General features: G+C 34.0%; 1 protein-coding gene across 2 annotated transcripts in view; it reads left to right on the top strand.

Annotated features, from left to right (window-relative positions):
• Positions 1-19,669, top strand: part of LOC113511459 (allatostatin-A receptor) — a 168,461-nt gene that overhangs the window by 61,997 nt on the left and 86,795 nt on the right. Inside the window, exon 2 of one of the 2 annotated variants that reach the window (XM_052903378.1) lies at positions 13,263-13,407. The exons of the other annotated variant lie outside the window; for it this stretch is intronic. The gene's annotated coding sequence lies outside the window, so the exon portion shown is untranslated. The remainder of the gene's footprint in view (positions 1-13,262; positions 13,408-19,669) is intronic. 2 annotated transcript variants of the gene reach the window in all.

Raw genomic sequence — 19,669 nt, 5'->3', positions numbered from 1 at the left:
ATTACGAGTAATATGTTAATTTATTTATTGATAATTATCAATTATTGGACCAAAATATATAAAAGGAAAGAGAATAAAAGAAATATATTTTTTTGTATGCTTTCTTAGTTTCATCCATTTTTGGGAAAAATAAAATAGCTATTTTTAATACCACGAAAGTACAAGCCTACAGTTCGTGTGGTAGCAAACGATTACTGCAATTCATGGACGCAATGCAACACTAGAAGTATCACGTGCGCGTTCTAATAAAAATAAAAAAAGTAAACAAATAGATTCTAATAAATATAAATTTAAAAATAAATTAAACGAAAATGTTTAAATAAGTACACAAATATAATAAATTTAATATAAATACATTCAATAATATTATTGTTAACAATCTACCAAACAAAGATCAACACGGAACCAATTTATAGGGAAGGAAAATGAGACTAAGTTTTGAAGATCACGAGGGATTACAACTTGGGGATGATGGTACTTACATTATATATTAAAGATGAAATAAATAAAAGAAGATATAAAGAGATAACCGATTACACGTGACCGGGGGTAAAAGGATTTTTTCTGACATCAAATAAAATAAAAGTGGGCCGGTAAACTAGCCGAGCGTATCGTTGCATTATAGTATCTTTCGTGGACAGATATTTTGAACGGACCCTTTATAATCGTGACTCGATAAGAGTAGTGTAACTGTTATAATCTAGGTATCAATACATCAAACAATAACTTCCTTTGCTGAAGTCATAAAATCTACATCAGAGGTTCCCAGACTTTTTTCTTATAAACCTCTTTTAACATTTAGCTATTTCCGATGGACTTCCTACAGCTACATTTCTTCCATATACCCAAAACTCGACAAAAAAATGTGGAGCAACTTAGAATGGCAATCAAGTTGATGACTCACCTAATGAAAAGTGGTAACCATTGCCTATAGATATGAGCAATACCGTGGACATAATAGAGTATACTGTTTCGCCCGTGATACCCCCCATATGTTGCCATTCCTGAGGACGCAGGTGTTATTCCTCTGTACCCTGTAAATTTTGCATTACCATCAGTCCTCGAATTAGGCCAGACTTATATCTTGGAGATTAAGGACTAAATACAAAATACAAATATACCTAAGTTAAACCGGTAGTTATTACATTAAAGTATTTGCATGGTTGTATGTCAGTTTAAGGAGCAGTGATATGGCAGTGGGCGAAGGTAAACAATACAATTCTCAGGAATGACGACTCGTGACGGAAACCAGGAGCATTACAGAGTATTTTGTGTCATTCACGATATTGTTCATGTCTATAGATGACTTTTACTACTTAGCATCTGGGCCATTTCCATTCTAAGAACTTTATCCTAATGGTAGCAGATTTAAAGAGAATAATAAACCTGTAACTAATATATTTTAACTATACTTATATATTAAAGAAATAAAAAGTGTTATAAAAACGACTCGCTAATACCATTCAAAGTTTCTCTCTCGCTAGACCAAACCATATTGGGTCCAGTCACCTTTGCTCGCAAGTGAATATCATTTGAATGCGGTGCAAAGACGTTTCTTTTGTTCTCTGTACTCGTATTAGAAAAGAAAATTAAGTGTGAACGTTTCAAATTGTTTTACTAAATGAATTATTTAGTTGTTTTATTCGATATTTTAAAGATAATTAACGTTTATGTGGGTAGTTCCATAATGTAGAATAAAAATAACTGCATCTTTTAAAAATGTAAATAAAAAAGAGAAGAAAATGGTATTAAAGTATGTGTTAAAGTCAATTGTAGTACGTGACAGAGACGTGTTTTTAGCGACTTCCAAATGGAAAAAAGCATATCGGATAATCTCGTATGGGTCCTATATTAAGTTACATTTTTCCGCGACAAATGTGGGTATTTTTCAACCGCCTTCAAAAAGATTTTTTTAGTTTAGTTGTATAATTATTTTTTTGCTTGTTACCCCATAATTCTGTCAATTGTAAACTGATTTGGGAAATTCTTATTTTATCTAAAAATATATGCTTACAGATTGATTTCATAAATTTTTTATCAAAATCGGTTCGGTAATTTACTTTTTAAAGCAAAACAACTGTTTTTGCTACAATTGAAGTAAAATTTTTGTGAAACACAATTATTTTTGCAAAGCAAAAGGAACGTTTACAGTTCATTATATACATGGACCATATTGTCTTTTTGTTCACTCAGGATGGCATAATCACATGTGCTATAAAAAAGTGTTTGTTGCTCAACCAGATTTAGTCACAGACATTCCCAAATTAAATTATTCACAATATGCATAAAACATTTCTTAGTTTACGAGTATATTCACGATTGAAGATACCTTTTCCAAAGCACAATGCTGTTACTGATTCATAGCAAATAGTTTGGTTGGGATAAATTTATTTAAATATTCTCAATAGCCTGATTAATGTTTAAGGGGCAAAGAAATTGGGGAATTTGGACAGAACATCTGTTGATTCTATTCAATTTTTTTTTTCATAAATTAATGTTTGTAAGACTTCATTGTGCAGATGTTTTTTATCTAATTTTTATTGGATGAAGTTGGAATGACACTCTCGCCATAAGTGGAGGACGAAATGTTGATGATGATGCTAGAACAGATACAAACTTTCTCCTATTATGTGACGAATTCGAAAACTAGGATGGTTTTCTGGAGGACCGCATGAAAGTCGACCTGACTGAGAATATTGCCAACAATGGGAAAGTTTCATCCCAATCATCTAGACGAGTGGCGGTCTTCCACCGTGCGTTTTTCAAGACACTTTCTTCCACGCACAACCATTCTTTGGAATCGACTTCCAGCAGCAGTATTTCCGAACCGATACGACAACATAACCTTCAAGAAAAGAGTATATTCCTTTTTAAAAGGCCAGCAGCATACCTGCAATGCCGCTGGTGTTGTGAGTGATCATGGGCGGCGGTAGTCACTTACCATCAGGTGGTGGTTACCGCATGCTAGTTTGCCCCCTGTGTTGTAAAAAAAACTACCGTATCTGTTATTAACAATCCCTTCAGGGCGAAGAGGGAGAAAGAGATCAATAAGAGCAATATACTCTGTCCGGTCAACCTTTGCACGGTCTCACCTGGATACCATCACAACCCCTTGTATACGAACCGACCTATCTTCAACCTCATCGTTTCATCCACTACTACCAATAGCCGAGGATGGAACAGTAACCCCGTTTCTGGTATAAATATACGCTGGCGAATCACCAGTGAGAGATATTAGGTGAAGATTTAAGCAGGTCAGTTAGCCCATCGTAACGAATTCCATAAGAATTTACCACGGTGGTTTCCAAGAAAAAATCTTCATGAAGGTCGATCTGGTAAGTCATATTGCTAGCAATAGTGCTGATAAACCTCGTCACTAATAATCTTTTTCTTCACCACTAGTGGTGTGCCGCCATTGTATATATAAACATGGTTAACACATTGAACATATAAAATTTATTGATTTAACATATAAACACGGAGTTCTAAAACATTTGCACTCTGCGTTTATAAGAACAATACATCGTATTATAACCCGCTCATCCGTATATGTCGTACTTTTAATGAATTTTCAGCTAAATGTCCTCAAATTGATATCTTCAACTCACGTCTAAATGCCTTCAAAAGCATTTTACAATCAGCCGTCAAGTCTCTTTGACATGTCCATATTTTTATGTATTTTTATTATTTGCATGTACTTCATTGTTATTTACCACATTCATATGCTTTCTTTATATAACTTTATAATTTATCATTGTTTGCTGACTTTACATAAATGTTTATAATGTTATTGATTGTAACCTATTGTGTATACTTTTAATAAATGAAAAAAAAATGAACAAATTTATACAAGAGTTTTATAAAAGATAAAAGCAAATCTGCGCGTTATATAAAGTATAAAATGAGGAACAATTTCATGGAATCAAGTACTTATTTTTTAGCTTATGAATACGCTCTCTGTCAATTGAAGTTGTCATTGGAAATAAATGATAATCATAATATTAATTATGTATATATAAACATACATAACAGGGTGCATCATTCCATTATGATTAAAAAAAATCTCTTTCTCCAAATAGGCCAGAAGACTAGTACAGGTAAGAACAATAAAAGACCGTCTTATCGCTGAGCAATTTATCAATTATGAGACAATGAAGTCGTGTTTAATGAATATAGACAGCGTTGTGAGAGATAAAATACTTTGAAACATGACTCCCACGTAATTTGGACTGAGCTGTTGGAGTCGTAATATTAAAAATATATTTATTACTTCGCCAGAGTTCATGTAGCTGAGAGCTATTGTGAGCGACTACCCACTTTTTTTTTTATTATACAACTTAGAATGGCAAACAAGCTGACGGCACACCTGATGGAAAGTGGTAACGGTCGCCTATAGACATGAGCAGTACCGTGGACATAACAGAGTATACTGTTTCGCCCATGATACCCCCCATGCGTAGCCATTCCTGAGGACTCAGGTGTTATTCCTCTGTACCCAGTAAATTTACGCCATATCCCAAGCCTTCAAACCGAAACACAGCTATGCAAACACAACTGCTTGACGGTTGAAACACGAATGGGACAGAGGTGCCCAAGCAATCGACTTTTGTACAAAGTCTCCCTCTGGTAAATTTCCCACTATTTGCATTGTTATAGAAGAAAGAAAAGACACGATACAAGAGTTTAAATTAGTCTACATAATAGTTGTTTCTTGATTTATTATTTTTATTAAGGAATTTTAGACTGGCTCTTGGCTGCAACAGAATATCAGTGTTTTGTTCTTTTGAGGGCAAAGCAATAAACTGAGTTGTGATCATTTTGTGTTACTGTAGCACACGCATGAAGGAATGGAAAGAAAGGAAAATGTTAGTTTATATATTTTGTTTTTTATTCTTTATTGTTGCTTTTTTTTCTAATTCTTTTATCTCTTTTTACTGTGTATGTCTGTATTTTTTTTATACAACTTAGAATGGCAAACAAGCTGACGGCCCACCTGATGGAAAGTGGTAACCGTCACCTACAGACATGAACAATACCATGGAGATAACAGAGCATACTGTTATGCGTTGCCATTCCTGAGGACTCAGGTGTTATTCCTCTGCACCCTGTAAATTTACTGCCATATCCCATCCTTCAAACCGAAACACACATGCGTTCTCAACCAATCAATTGGATTATTTTTAGAATTACTTTTTCTGCCTTGATTTTTTTTTCTATATTTTGAGTGTTTCTACGCAGACTGAAATAATTCTTTTGTGAAACAAAATTTTTAAATTATATTTGTGTTGATCTATTAAATTTGACGAGAGTTCATAAACTTTTGTACTTAAAAATAACAAGGTTGTGAATTTTTCTTTTATGTCCTTGTAAATACAGAGGGCTTTTAAAGTTGTACATATCTTTTTTGTGTTGCGACGCCTTTTTTGAGAGACCAATGTCGCCATCTTGGGTATAGGGGACACCCGTCGATATTTCCGGCAATTAACTTTGGAAGCGTCGACATTTGTTAAATCGACTATCGTTTCCCTGTGTCCCATAATTGCAATAAGGTTTCTCATCGTTTTATACTGTTCCGCGGAAGCAATGGGGGTGGTTTTGAGCGACTTCAAAAGAACGAATTTTTCAATTCGACTGCGCAATTTCGTGGCAATTTTACGCTGTTACTACGCATGTTTGACAATTCTGTTAATAAAATTTACGGAGTTTACTCCATGTACAGTAACTATTTGTTAATAGATGGGTTTCTTTATCGCTGTTATGATATAAAAAATCGGTTAAGCACGATTTAAACTTAAACAGAGGATTCCGTACGTATACATAGATAAGTAATAAAATTACTGCTTTTCTTATACGAAATAGACACCTAATATGTAAATGTTTTTATTGATATTTCAATTCGTAATTTCTCATTTTAAACTATAAAAGTTGGACCGCACAACTTTGGTGTTTTAGATTTTTTGATAACTACTCAAAAACGATGCTAGTTAGATTTTTTTTTTATTTTTCCTGTAACATTCCTATACACCATTATAAACTGTACTTATTTCAGATTTTTCGCTTTACAGTTTTTGAAGTTAAAGGGTGAGGGATTGTATTTTTCCCTCATTTTTCGATTATAAGTCAAAAACTATGCAGTATAAAAATAAATAAAAATCAGTTTTAAAACATACCAATGTAGTAGATACTATTTTAAAATTTTGAGTACCATTTTTGGATCGTTTAATAAAACAGTTTTTCAACTATTTCTGTTGCAATAAAGTTTTTACATAATCGCTAATAAATTCCTTTCTTATTCCATTGGGTTGTCTGGAAGAGATCTGCGGGTCTACCATGAAATGAAATTCCGAAATTTCGGACTCAATTTCGTGTTTTTGTTTATACCAAATTCGGACCAATAAATGGAGTTTAACATTTCGTTCGTCATATATCCTATCATAAAAGTCCAAAGAAATAACATTTTAACATTTTTAATATTGTGCCAAACGGCATGTATTATGTAATTTTAACATCAAATTTCTGTTTCGTTTGGCCCGGAATTTCGGAAAACATAACATATGGTAGGCCCTCTGTTTAAGAGATAAGCCCACGCTTGTTAACAAGTTGTTAAACTAATCGCTGTATCTTTGTTTTCAAGTACAATAAAGTTACCATACTATATATCACCCTTCACTGGTGCTCCGCCAGCGTATCCCATTAGCGCAGGCGGGGTTACCATACCATTTTCACCCATAAAAAAAAACCTTTATATAAAGATAATAGGATAGTTTAAGAATGTATATAATATATATATATATATATATATATATATATATATATATATATATATATATATATATATATATATATATGGGGTGAAAATGGTATGGTAACCCCGCCTGCGCTAATGGGATACGCTGGCGGAGCACCAGTGAAGGGTGATAGATGAGAATGAAAACAGGCCAGTTAGCACATCATGATGAATTCATCAGGAATTAACCATGATAGTTTCCAGGGAGAACCGCGAGGAGGTCGACCTGGTTGGGTATATTGCTAGCAATGGGATTCTCAGTCTCCATTATTATTACTATTACTATTCCTTTCTCCCCTTTATATAAAGGTTTCATTTGTGTCACATTGGTCAAATTTCAATCAACAAATGTTATAATACATCTTGTCGTTTTATGTAAATTTACTCGAATGTCGCGAACAATCTGTCTCCAACTGTCCCTTTTAATTCACTGTCCAATTATGTTTTTCACATTGAAATTATTTGTCTCGAAAAATATATTAATCAAACAGTACTTAGTAACAAATTTACTAAAATCCTACTTTTTTTTTTAATGATATTAGACTAATACCTACTTTTTAACTAAATTATTTCTATGGTTCTGTACCATAAAAGTTGTGCCTTTAGGAATATTTATGATGGATTCTTGTTCGTCCGTCAATCCGTGTGTCCGTATATCACTATTACAAATTTTTTACTGTTATATATATTATTATATTTATATCTTTCAATAGAAATGGATTATTGCAAGATATAAATTATATATATATATATATATATATATATATATATATATATATATATATATATATATATATATATATATATATATATATATATATATATATATATATATATATATATATATACGGAATTAAACGAAATAATTCTAATGTAATAACCAGTATGTGGAACCAGTATATGGAATTCCTCAAACCCGCCATAAACTAAAATTTCATCCCAACCATCTGGACGAATGGTGGTCCTCCGGGGGGAAAGGGATTGTTAACAATGGAGTTTGATAGCCCCATTGCTAGCAATATGCCCTATTAGGTCGACCTCCACGTGGTTCCCCCTGGAAACCATCGTGAACAATTCTTGTTGAATTCGTCACGATGGGCCAACTGACCTGCTTCATCCTCACCTATCATTCTTCACTGGTGCTGGTGCGTATCCTAGACAGCCTAGACTAGAGCGCAGACGGGGTTACTATTCCATTATCACCCATTAAAAAAAAATGGTGGTCCTCCACCGTGCGTTTTTCAAGACACTTTCTCCCACGCACAACCACTCTTTGGAATCAACTTCCAGCAGCAGTATTTCCGAACCGATACGACAACATAACCTTCAAGAAAAGAGCATATTCCTTTTTAAAAGGCCGGCAGCACACCTGCAATGCCGTTGGTGTTGTGGGTGACCATGGGCGGCGGTAGTCACTTACCATCAGGTGAGCCGCATGCTCGTTTGCACCCTGTGTTGTAAAAAAAAACTTATTACAGTAAGATATTTACAAAATATTAGAAAACATTAAAGTACTGTACAAGGACGGTACAAATAAAGAGTAAACATAAGTAACAATTTAATATTGATTTCTCCTAATATATATATATATATATATAGAATTATAAATTATATACTCTGCATTGAATTGACTTTATACATAATTCTGTCTTGAAATATATTAAAGGTGAAATATTGTAAAGATATTAAAGTATATAACGAAAATAAACAATAATAGATGAGTCTCGAAACGTGAGACTTTAGAAATGTCTTTCAATTTTAACATTTTTATTTTTCAATATTGAATGAGAAAATGTAAAGACTTTAAATAAAATTAACCTATTGCAAAGTTTCTTATCTGCAAAGAATCGAAGCATTTGGCGTTCCATTGTGTTTGCCTACCCTAATGGAAGACATCCGTGACAGACATGTATATATGTACGTATATATAATTTATTTGCATTACATACAGCTTACAAATTATAACAGACACAGATATAAAAAAAGCGAGGTAAGAGAAATGATTAAACTAAAATACATAAAAGCCAAGTACAATTTTTCCTTTTGTGCGTGTGCCATAACAATACAAAATGGTCACAACTCAGTTTATTGCTTCGCCCTCAAAAGAGCAAAGCACTGATATTCTGTTGCGGCCAAAGGGAATAGGGTAACAATAAAACAATACTACCAGATTATCTATACAGTAAACGGCAATATGACAGTTCATCTAGCATACAAATACAGAGAGGTATATTGCTGGAATATATAAGTTTTGCCTCTCAATTAAGAAATTTTTAATAGTACATTACTGCAGCGGCCAGCAACTAAAGCATTGATGGACGAACGTGCAAATGTGGGCCGAGGCGTAGCCGAGGCACACATACGTCAGTCCATCAATGCCTAGTTGTGGCCAAGGCTTGTATAGTACTTTTTTCAAACAATGCGCGGAAATCAAAAACACAATTTTACTTTTTTAGTTCAATGACGAATAACGAACAGTAATAATTTTTCACGCGCCATAATGTTTCTTTGTTTTTTTTTCAATAAACAGCTTTCTATTTGTAAGCTAATTCGTAATTTAAATAAAACCTTTTATTAGTTACCTCCTTGGTAGCCATGTTTCGAAGTAAAAGGTCATTCCATTTTTAAATTACAGAACAGATATGAGTTTACATAGTAATTTATATGGCCGCAAAACACGACAGGTAGGGATTTCCAATTGGCAATTTTGATTTATCTCGAAGAAGATTGTCAAAATATTGCTCACATTTCCAAGTTTGAGAAAAAATAATTATTATACATATATATATATATATATATATATATATATATATATATATATATATATATATATATATATATATATATATATATATATATATATATATATATATATATATATATATATATATATATATATATATATATATATATATACAGATAAACTGATAAACTGAAGTACAGCTTGTTTGTGTCAGAAACTCGAGTATTATAGATAGACTGATATTATATACTACATACATCCTTACAACTTTACACCACGATAGTCGACACTAACAAGGCTTAATGACGTTCAAAGCGTTAATCCTTTGAACTCCCTCCATTCATGTCTCATTCATCATGCCCATTAACTGATAATACTGCAATGTGCTACATTAGAAATTAGAAATTTATTATTTAGACAAAAAACACACAAGTTACAAACACTAATTACAATGAGCCCCATACTAGGTGAATCTGAGGGAAACTTTGTACAAAAGTCGTTTGCTTGGGTACCTCTGTCCCATTCGTGTTTCTACCGTGAATCAGTTGTGTTTGCATGGCTGTGTTTCGGTTTGAAGGGTGGGATATGACGTGAATTTACAGGGTACAGAGGAATAACATCTGAGTCCTCAGGAATGACAACGCATGGGGGGTATCACGGGTGAAACAGTATACTCTGTTATGTCCATGGTACTGCTCATGTCTATAGGCGACGGTTACCACTATCCATCAGGTGGGCCGTCACCTTGTTTGCCATTCTAAGTTGTATAAAAAAAATTTGCCCTGAGTCCTGAGGACTGAGATTTTTTTTAATGCGATGGTAACCCCACCCGCGCTATCGATATACACCGGCGGGGCACCAGTGAAGGATGATAGGTGAGGATGAAGTAGGTCAGTTAGCCCATCGTGACGAATTCAACAAGAATTGTTCACGATGGTTTCCAGGGGGAACCACGTGGAAGTCGACCTAATAAGGCATATTGCTAGCAATGGGGCTCTCAAACTCCATTACAAACAATCCCATTCCCCCCGGACTGAGATATTATTCCTCTGTACCCTGTAAATTCACAACTGCTTTACGGTTGAAACACGAATGGTAATAAAAATTTAATATTTGAATAGCCAATATTAATTCACAATTTGATACATTTTTATTTAATTTTCCAAATAACATCTATTTGTGTACTTACATATATAAACAATTATAATTGCTTTTCCATATAAATAGAAATACTGTAATTAATTCGGTATTAATGCAGAAATCAGAACTTAATGATATTTTGGCTGTTTCGTGACTTTTATTAACAGTATTGGATTTTATATTAAGTTGCGCAAACAAGGATGCTTACGTCAACGCTGCCGTTTAGAATAATTTATGCAAATTGTATTAATAATGCAACGACAAAGTGAAGCGATCAATAGTTATTTATAGGTCTTCATCTTAGGTTATACAGTATGTAGAATGATAATGTAGAAGGGAAAAAAAGATATTTATATATTGTTAGAGCGAGATAGACAAGTAGACCATTTACGTACACAGTATGAGCTCGAAGCGGATTTGCTGGGAGTATGAACAAGAACTAAATTTTTTTTTTTCATTATTAAACACGGAGACAGACAAAATTCCTAAAAAATATTGTTTTTTAAATAATTTTCACCTATAGATATCGTCTAGTTATAGTTTTATTGTTGTAAGATCCTTTTTTAATTTTAATTAAATTTACGAAGAAGAATTTTTTGAATTTACTGGCCAATTGATTTGAATAATTTTGGTTAATTTCATTAGTATATATTAGATAGATAGATAATTTATTTACATTACTTACAGCACACAAATTACAATAAAAAAACATGCATATAATAAACAGTAAAAGAGATTTTTTTTTCATTTAAGAGTTTCCTCTTGTCGGTGCAACTAATTCATGCATCTTCCTCCAGCCAGCTCTATCCCAGGCCACATCCTTTATCTCCCTATACGACATGACGCCTAGTGTTTCCTTTATCTGTCCCATGTAGTTAATCCTCGGTCTTCCTCTTCCTCTTTTGCCCTCTATCTTTCCTTCTATTATGCTCTTAAAAAATCGTCATGTCGTATAAGGTGGCCCAGCATTTTGCCTCTTCTACTCTTTATTATTTCAATCAACGCTCTCCTCTCGTTTACTTTTTTCAGGACTTCCTCGTTCGTTAGTTTTTCCGTCCAGCTTATCCTTTCCAATACAGTAAAAGAGATAAAAGAATGAAAATAAAAAAGCAACAAAACAAAAAAGAAACAAAATATATAAACTAACAATTTCCTTTCTTTCCTTTCCTTCATGCGTGTGCCACAGTAACACAAAATGTTCACAACTCAGTTTATTGCTTTGCCCTCAAAAGAGCAAAACACTGATATTCTGTTGTGGCCAAGAGTCAGTCGCGAAATTCCTTATTAAAAATAATAATAAAAAGTAATATAAATAAAATGCATTGTGTGTGTCCATTACATTCGCCTCCATTTGATATTATATTCTAAATAAATAAATAAATAAATAACAGATACCATTAGATGTATTAAAAAAAAATAATCAACTAACCAAGAATTTAGTAAAGTTAAGTAAATTATACTATACTAGTGACTTACCCCGGCTTCATACGGTTGTTTTCAATATAAAATACAACCTATATTACTCACAATTTTTTTTATAACACAAGGAGTAAACGAGCTTGCGGCTCACCTGCTGGTAAGTGACTACCACCGCCCATGATCACCCACAACACCAGCGGCATTGCAGGTATGCTGCCGGCCTTTTAAAAAGGAATATACTCTTTTCTTGAAGGTTATGTTGTTATATCGGTTCGGAAATACTGCTGCTAGAAGTTGATTCCAAAGCGTGGTGGATAAGTGTATTTACAAGCGTGATTCTATAAGTAAAAGATTTTTTTTTTTGTAATGGGTAAGCTTTTTTATTATAAATGTATAGGAGAACCCAATATATGGATGTTAAGGCGTTACTGATATTATCCCGAATATCGGTATTAAACTGAATTTAAACACAACATTTCATTTGGATACGAGAACTGAAGAGGTTTTTTAAATAAGTAGGCGCCGTCTGAGAATGTGTGGTTAACACATTAACAAACAGCTGGATTTGTTCGAGATGGATTTAACTTTCGTAGAATATCATTGAATGAAACAGAATCAAAGTGTCTTTGAGTGTTTTAAACAATGCGATGAATTGTCAATTATTTTATGGTGAATAAACAATTTCATCTATCCATCTATTGTGTTACCTCAATATAGAATTAATTCACGTTGAATATAATTTACATTGAATATAATTTACATTAACTGTAATGACTATTTTATTATTAATTTAGCTCGCTGATCTTTTAAGCTATTAGGTAAGAAAGAAACTAAAAGTAAAGAAAGAAAACGGAGAAAAGAAAGAAAGGAGAGATAATACAGATGAAAGGGAAAAGAGAGAAATAAAGAAAAGAAAGAAAGTAGAGCAAAGATAGAAAAGAGGGAATAGAGAAAATAAAAAATAAAAAAAAGAAGAGAAAAGAGAGAAACTAAAGAAAAGAATTTATTCTTACAATAACGTGATTCTTATTTAACATAAAACCAAAATTAAGTAAGATATAGTGATTACTTTGAAGTCATCTTCGTTGCATTCTATTATGAAAAATAGTTTTTTAGAAGAAGTTGGCTGTCAATACATCCAATGGTAAAGCAGGGTTACCATGGTTGTTACAGTGTCGACGAGTGGGCAGCAGCGTCCCTCCTAAAACGACACCAGAGTCTAACTGCGTTTGCCGCCTGCCAAGCGTGGCAACTACTGGCAGAACGTCTCTTGTGTGGGAAAGTCTATGCTCAGCAGTGGACAGTCAATGATATAATGGTAATAAATATTCATTTCCGTGGTAACATTTATGTCTATACCCAACAATTGCGATTCCATGTTGTGTGAAAAATAGAAAAAAAAAATCTTTAATTTAAACTTGAAAATAAGGATTCGCCAATTTTGAAAGGGGAAATTACCCGCTTCCGAACAGACGTTTGTGTGTCATTTTTTTTTTTACAATATATTTTAAACTCGTCCGTTTCAAATATTTTATAACCGGTCTGTGACCAAAACGTCGGAGGCGTTTAACCGAAACTCGTTGACTCTGGGGGTAGATATAAATCAGTGGTTAATTGGTCATGAATATTAATTCCGTCATACAAATGTAATATTAATTAAAAATGCAATGTTTCCGCGGTGAAACGTCGTCAATATATATACAATTGAGTTTAATTGAATTCAAATTCGAACTCACACATGTGTTTTTCGCCAAATTTCCTGAATTGCTTACTGTATTAATGAGGATTTATTTTAATCTGTATGTAGTGAATATTTATGTATGAGAGGTAAAAACCCATGATTATTAAATGAATTATATTAATATTAATTATGGCGTGAATTTACTGGGTACGGAGGAATAACACCGGAATCCTCAGGAATGGCAATGCATGGGGGGTATCATGAGCGAAACAGTATAGTCTGTTATGTTCATGGTACTGCTCATGTCTATAGGCGATGGTTACCATTTTCCATCAGGTGGACCGTCAGCTTGTTTGCCATTCTAAGTTGCATAAAAAAAAAAAAACAACTAAGTCATGTTTATTTTTACAACTACCCATAGATTATATATATAGTGTCTCCATAGATATGCTTCGAGAAAAGCGGGTCAACTTTTTCATACAATTTTGCGTGATAAATAGTTATGAGTGATTCCTTTATAACTTCTATATTTATTTTGTCTTATAAATTCTGCATCTTTTTGATGCGTACATATTCATTTTATTTATTAAATAATACGTCAAGATACATTGTATGCGTAAGTATATAGAACAAATAAAAAAAACGAGTCAGCTAATTTGACAATTAGCTGACAAAAAGTTGACCCGTTTTTGTGGCTTGATGCTCAATCTATATAAGTCCAATAATCTAAGCTGGGGGGAAAGGGATTGTTAGTAATGGTGACTAAGAATCCCATTGCTAGCAATATACCCAACCAGGTCGACCTCCTAGCGGTTCCCCCTGGAAACTATCATGGTTAATTCCTGATGAATTCATCATGATGGGCTAACTGGCCTGTTTTCATTCTCATCTATCACCCTTCACTGGTGCCCCGCCAGCGTATCCCGTTAGCGCAGGCGGGGTCACAATACCATTTTCACCCATCAAAAAAAAAATCTAAGCTTGCAATGCAATTTACTGCCTTATCTCTTCAAACCAAATATTTTTACAAAGTACTTCTTTCAAAAAGTCCTTTTTCTTCATTTATTCATCTATTAAGTTAATTCAACATTATTTCATTTAACGTTTCTAGCCCCACACATTCCCGAGTCAGTAAAAAGAAGATTTTGTTTCTATTATCTCTAAACCCATAAAGAAAATCCCGTGATTCCTTCGCAGAAAATACAAAAGCCTTTTAGTACTATGGGATAATCCTATTTGCTCCTATTATCTATTCAGTGTGCTGTCATATGAACTCTTGTACCTTGATTTATACGGTGTTCCTTTCCTCTGCATTAATTCAATCATAACATAAATATTTTTCGTTCAGTATGCAAATATTTACTATGAATCTCTGAGGGTATAGCAATTTTTTTTATGATAAACTGATTAAACGAGTATAATTTTTTGTTGTATATATATTTTTATGTCCCCATATGGTCCTGACATAGAATAGGTCACCCCTTTCCTTTCCCGTGTGAGTCGTAAGAGGCGACTAAGGGAAGATGAGAGATGGGCAGCAACGTCTCTCTTAAAACATCTCCAAAGCTTAATAGCGATTGTTAATACGCAAGCCAAACATGGCAAGTACTGGCAGTATAAATATGAATATATTCCGCGTTCTAAATTCAAATGCTTTAAATCGAATAAATCTATGAAACATATATTTCGAGTTCTAAATTTAAACAACATTCCATTCCATTTACAAATACATTCCGTGTTTTAAATTCAAACATTTTAAATCTAATGTATTTTTACAAACACATTTTGTATTCTAAATTACACATACATTTTAAAATTAATGTATCTTTTTTTATACTACTTAGAATGGCAAACAAGCTGACGGCCCACCTGATGAAAGTGGTAACCGTCGCCTATAGACATGAGCAGTACCATGGACCTAACAGAGTATACTGTTTTGCCCATGATATCCCCCATGCGTTGTCCTTCCTGAAGATTCAGGTGTTATTCCTTTGTACCCTGTAAATTCACATCATATCAAACCGAAACACAGCCATGCAGACACAACTGCTTTACGGTTGAAACACGAATGGGACAGAGGTACCCAAGCAATCGACTTTTGTACAAAGTCTCTCTCTGGTAAAAACTATAACCTATCTAGTATCTATGAAACATTTCATCGTTCGTCGTTATATTTTGTCACGATTTTTAGTTATTTTTAACGGAGTAAAATGTACACCAACTTGTCATTGTTGTTATTTAGGAAACTGTTAGTCATTTATCCCGGTTAAATGCTTCTAAATCTGTATGTTCATGAATATTTATTAGAAATAACGTCACAGAAATATCACATTAATTTATTCATTAGAGACTTTAACATGTAAATAATTATAATGTACAGCGTAGGAGGTGGTTGCGCCATCGTCCACAATTTCAACCTGTCAATCTTAAGACAAATAAATTTATCCTTTCATAGTGAATGGCCCTAACCTTGTAATTTTTTTTTATGGGATGAAAATGGAAAAGTAACTCCACCTGCAGTAACAGTATACTCTGGTGGGGTACCTTTGTGGGATGATAGGTGAAGATGAAAGTCAGTTAACTCATCGTGCCGAATTCACTGAAAATTAGCCAAGACATTTTTTGGGAGGGATCCCATGAGAGTCGACCTTATTTTTTTTTACACCACGAAGGTGGCAAACAGGCATACAGCCAATCTAATAGAAACGGTTACTGTAGCCTGTGGACGTCTGTAACACTAAAGATGCACCCCAGCTTGATCCTATCTTCTAGATTTGAAAAAATATATCCTCGAAATCTTTGTATTATTGGGAAGGAGAGCAGGCAATTGGAAGTAATAGGATCTAACAGCCATGTTGTCATTTTTATGATTTAGCTTAATTACTTATATCCAGTTGGGTGGACGTCCGCCTAACCCTCCATGGAAAGTATCATGGTTAATTCTTGGTGAATTCGTTACGATGGGCTAATTATGGTCAGCGTGCAGCAATATCGCAGGCGGAATTATCATCAGCTTATGTCATTCTAAGTTAGATAGAAAAATGTTTAGGCTTAATGATATAAAGTGATAAGAAGAAAATATGGTACAAAAAGCGGACTTAATGCTAGTATTTCTTTACCAGTCAACATTTCTATGTGTTGATACAAGATTTTTTAAATCGTTTTTAATTCACATGAGGAATTTGACTGGCAGCACATTTGCAATGCTTCTGTTATTGCGGGTGATCATGGACGGCGGTAGTTACTTACCATCAGATGAGCTGCATGTTCGTTTGCCCTCTATAGTGTAAAACAAAGTCGCTGTCGCTGTCTGTCCGTCCCTATGTATGCTTAAATCTTTAAAACTACGCAACGGATTTCGAAGCGGTGTTTTTAACAGATAAAGTGATTCAAGAGGAAGGTTTATAATGTATAATACATGCATAATATTGTACAGGAACACTGATAAATTTAGAGGTTTCTAACGTGACGTGATGTAATGTGTACCCGCACGAAGCCGGGACGAGTCGCTAGTGTTATATAAGAAAAAGAGGAAATCTGAGGGTAACAACTACTTTGTAAATGAGTTTGCGAGCTGTTAGTGCGGGACACTTGTTTAATATAAAGAGAGTATATTCCTTTTTAAAAGGCCGGCAGCACACCTGCAATGCCTTTATGGGTGATCATGGGCGGCGGTAGTCACTTACCATCAGGTGAGCCGCATGCTCGTTTGCCCCCTGTGTTGTAAAAAAAATATAAAAAAAAATCCGACATACCGAAATTATTTATTTAATATTTTCTTTTATACACAGCTAATAGTACACTTTTACTAATTTACAGGTCCACTTTGACTCGTGACGCGCGAGACCCTTGTTTCAGTGTTTTATTGAGCCTGCATGAATGTAACTAGTTAGTTTTACTGGCCCAACCGGCGGGCAGAAACCAGGTCCGTAGCTAGACAGTAATTTGGCTAGCTAAATTACGGCTGACTGATTTAGAGTTTGTATGAGTTTATATAGGCATAATACAGCTGATTTACATGGAAATAAATGATATTTAATGAGCAATTTTTTAATTCATAGTCAGTTTGAATTACTATTGTATGGATAAAAAGGCCATATTTTGGTCAAATATTTACATTTAATCTTTAATTTGGATTTTACTTGTCATTATTATTTTTTCTTTTTGTTTTTATTCCTCTTATTTGTTCACTTTTTTTTTGTTAACTCCCATTTTTGGTGCTACGTGTACAGCGCCTTGTATCTATATTGTTGCTATTTGTGAAAACCTATTATTTTGTTATACTAAAACTGTATCTATTTGCTGTAGTGTAGCCCTGGTTTTCCTATGACTAAATAAATAAATATTGCTAGTCGACAATAATGTCTATATGCTAGGGTTGTAACAGAGCGTACATGTCAATTTTTCTCGTTAAATCGTGCAAGTAATTCAATTATTGCAATTCATTGACTTTTTATGTATTCAGTTGTCACGGAATAAAATTAGCATTTTGTTTTACGTTTAGAATCGTAAGCAGTGAACGAAATAACAACCCTATGCTCCAGTAATTAAGAGTTACTTTCGTTTAAACAAGTTGTAAATTCAATGTACGTATACATATTTCATTGTACCTATGTTACGTTCTGTTGGCTGTAAAAAAAAAATATAATACTTGGAACAGCAGACAGGCTGACGGCGGGCCTGATGAGAAGTGGTAACCATCGCCTATAGGCGTGAACAGTACCATTATATTATGCGGTTTCTATATATCCCACAATGCACTATAATGCCCCTCATGATTTGACATTACTGAAGGGAATGCTGCTATGCCATAGCCCGAAGGATAAGCAAGCCGAAGTGGCAATGGGCTGGTTACATAGCTCGAAGAACCGACAACCGACGGGGAGGAAAGGTCCTTAAGTGGTAGCCCCTTATGGGCAAACGCAGTATAGAACGAGCCCCCACTAGATGGAGTGATGACCTCAAATGCATTGCAGGAAGTCATTGGATGCAGGTGACCCAGGACAGTTCCTTATGGCGACCTATGGGGGATGCCTATGTTCAGCAGTGGACAGATAATGGCTGAGATGATGACGATGATGATGGTGTTATGCCTCCATACCCTGTAATTTTACTATCCACTATAATCACCTTACAAATGGAAACACGGTAGATATACGAATGGGACAGAGGTACCACGCAGGTGACTTTTTAGCAAAATTACCCTATGGTAAGCGCCTCTTATATTATAGCGCTTGAACCCGCAATGTTCTTGACCACTTTCAATGAATCCTTTTTCATATCTTTCAACCATAGGAAGCTGTTTTTAATAGATGCAGAAAATGCATATGTTCTCGCTTTTTTACAATTCAATTTCTAACAAATATTTGAAAAGCAAACGAGTTGATGGTCTACCTGGTGGAAAGTTGTTACTTCCTTACAAGAATACTTGCAATATAAGAGGGATTGTCAGTACTTTGTCTGTCTTTTAAAAGTCTGTAAGCTGCTTTTTCAAAAGCTCCATACGTATCGCTTTGGGAATACTTCAAAAGGGAGCTTATTTCTTAAACTTCATGTGCAAGGAAGGAAGGTACGTGATGCACGTACAATGTGTTTTGATCAATATTTGTATATTTGTACATTATGTGATATCTTCTCTAACTATGAAATTATGTTTACATTCTACAGATTTTACTCTCGAACTGACTTCACACTAATTTCATAAAATACATTACTGATTAGTAAATAATCATTAGTTGCTTATACTTTTTTTAATTCTACAATAATCAACTAATTAATGACATTATTAGCTGTGTAAATTCCAGCTTAGAATGGGCCGCCTCTTTTTTTTTACCAAAGGTGTGCTAAGAGGCGTCTAAGGGAGTGCGAGGGATTGGCAGCAGTGTCCTTCTTAAAACGT

The sequence above is a fragment of the Galleria mellonella genome, unplaced genomic scaffold, assembly GCF_026898425.1.
Source record: "Galleria mellonella isolate WM207_F2 unplaced genomic scaffold, CSIRO_AGI_GalMel_v1 utg139, whole genome shotgun sequence".
Taxonomy (NCBI): domain Eukaryota; kingdom Metazoa; phylum Arthropoda; class Insecta; order Lepidoptera; family Pyralidae; genus Galleria; species Galleria mellonella.
Note: the sequence above shows the minus strand (reverse complement) of the source record. Positions and strands in the feature narration are given on the sequence as shown.